The sequence below is a fragment of the Galeopterus variegatus genome, unplaced genomic scaffold (genome assembly GCF_000696425.1).
Source record: "Galeopterus variegatus unplaced genomic scaffold, G_variegatus-3.0.2 Scaffold2041, whole genome shotgun sequence".
Lineage (NCBI taxonomy): Eukaryota > Metazoa > Chordata > Mammalia > Dermoptera > Cynocephalidae > Galeopterus > Galeopterus variegatus.
The window spans coordinates 139,689-142,239 of record NW_007728152.1 but is presented as its reverse complement, the minus strand read 5'-3'; the positions used below and the strand labels follow the sequence as shown (position 1 = coordinate 142,239).

The 2,551-nt window shown below is 34.7% G+C and overlaps 1 protein-coding gene across 1 annotated transcript in view; it reads left to right on the top strand.

Moving 5' to 3' along the window:
* The window catches only part of GABRB1 (gamma-aminobutyric acid (GABA) A receptor, beta 1), a 97,335-nt gene that overhangs the window by 80,985 nt on the left and 13,799 nt on the right, over nucleotides 1-2,551 (top strand). The window lies entirely within an intron of this gene.

Sequence of the window (2,551 nt, the reverse complement as noted above, 5' to 3'; positions counted from 1 at the left end):
GGAACCTTATAAAATATTAGTTTATTTTTAATAAGACTCAACCAGCCCTTCATTTTATATGTTTGGGAACTGAGGATTATATAGATTAATAACATATCTAGGCCTAGTACTGAACCCCAAGTCCATTATTGTTTATTCTAAACTATTTGTAAGACTATATTTTAAAAATTAATGCCAGGTCTGCTTGGTAAATAAGGGAGAAAACTAAAATAAATACACTTTGCTCTTCTAAATAGAGATGAGGCCATATATCTCAATGGTTACAACCATACACTGGAATCAAACTGCCTAGGTTTGATTCCCAGTTCTGGCATTTACTGGCTTTATAACTTCAGGCAAGTCAAACTATTTAAGTCTTTATATAATCTCTGCTCTTTGTATCCTCATGCATAAAGTGGAGATTATCATAGTATGCCTATCTCAGATTTGTTGTGAGGACTAAATGAGTTGTTGTTGTTGTTGTTTTTTAAGTCTACTATTTGGAATAATACCTGGAACATAGCAAGTACCCAGTAAATATTAGCTATTATCATTATATACAAGATACTTTTGCTATTTTTCTTCTGCTTTTCATCACTAGATCTTTTGACCTGTAGTCTCACAGGGTAGGATTAAATTAAAATTAATGCCTTGTTTATTCTTTAAAAACATCTCTGTAACCTTTACCTCTATGCCATTTTTCACTGAAATAAATTTATCATTATGTACATTGAAATACGGTATCTACTACAAATCATTTTCATAATAGCATACAAGATGACAGCTCCAGTATTTGTCATTTAGGCACTCTTCTGGGCTTTAGGGATACTTTTCTGAATGAGACAAAGTTCCTTGCCCTCATGGAGTTTAGATTCTAATATGGGAAGACAGACAGTAAACACACAAACAAGTATTAAGAGGGTAATTTCAGGTACTAATAAATGCTAAGAAGAAAGTAAAACAAGGCAAGAGAATGATTTGGGTCAGGTTGGAGGGAGCAGGAAACTTTGGAAAGGTGATCAGGAAGACTTCTCTGAGGAATTACCATTTGATCGGAGACTTAAGTGATGAGAAGCAGTTAACCATGCCATATCCATTCTAGGTAAAGGAAATAGCAAGAACTAAGGCTCTGAGGCAGGAGTTGCTGAATGTGTTAACGTACTCAGAGAAAACCAGCGTAGCAAGAGCCTAGTGAGTGAGGGAAAAAGAGTAATATGGTTGGATAATTAAGCAGAAGCCAAACTAGGAATCATTGACGTATATCTTCATGCTCTTTAGTAGGATATCAAATTTGGAAAAACACTGTTAGGGAAGTTATAAGTGAAGAAAACAGAGAGATTCAGACAAATGGTTAAAATTCAAAGCAATACTTTCAAATAAACTTTTACCTTTGTGTGAAACACTCTACTAGATGCAGTGGGAGAAGGAGAGAGCGTGATATTTGCCCTTGAGAATCTTCTCATCTTCTTGGGAAAGAAAATTACACTCATACAAGGTGATGAAATTATAAAATGAGACAGGACAACATTTATTTTGAGGAATATACTCGAAAAGAAGAAGTGAAGCTTCCTATTGTCTGATCGTAACCACACAGGTTTTAAAAGTATTTTAGAAGTAGTTTTTAAGGCCACCTCTTTTGTTATTCCCAACCCATCTCAGCTGCCTTCTAAATGTACTAGTTAATCCTCTGCACAGGGTGAAATGTGTGTTAATTGATAAATCATAAGGAAAACCCTATATAGAGAAAGTGGTACAGGTCCAGTGGCAAGAAGATTTGGAAGACAAGCTGGATGGACACTCAAAGATAGGTAGAATTAAGAAAGGTATAAAAGAGAAAGCAGGGCCTTTCGGTTGGCTAGAAAAGTAGCTGTGCTCTAGGGAGAGTAATTGAATGAAAGGCCAAGCAGACTGGAATCTATTTGTTTGGATAAAATAAAAAGATTATAAAACAAACTTTAACCAAACATTTTGGTCTTTTGCCTTGATTCCATGCCAGCATATCAGAGAACTTTTTTAAGATGCTAAGGGACAAATAAAGACAGGAGGAACATCTCACACATCATATCAGATCTAGATGTTATGTGTGTGTGTGTGTGTGTGTGTGTGTGTGTGTGTGTGTGTGTGTGTGTGTGTGTGTGTGTGTGTGTATGAAGAGGAATTAGTGACTGGATAATAAGTAAGTAGAATGTTCTTTATTTTACATAAAATGTTCTTTATTTACATTTTATGACTGATCTTCATTTCATAAAAAGGCTGTTAGAGCAACATTGGGCTTAAGTGTGGTAAGAAGATTTTATTGGGTCACAAATCAGTAAACTTTTATTCCAGGTGAATTTACTTTTTAAAATTTGAATTCAAGGAGAAAGCATAGAAAAATCCTTCAATTGTCAGGAGACAAAACACCTATAGATGATAAGAAATGTGTTTTTATCTGTGGAAGGCTAGACTAGAAGCTCAAGTGCTTTTTGCAGAAAAAGACAAAAGTGTGCCAAAATTCAAAAACAAATCATATTAAGACAAGGCAGAGATTCTGGTATCAAACTAACCCTCCCATAGATAAAAATTATAAATG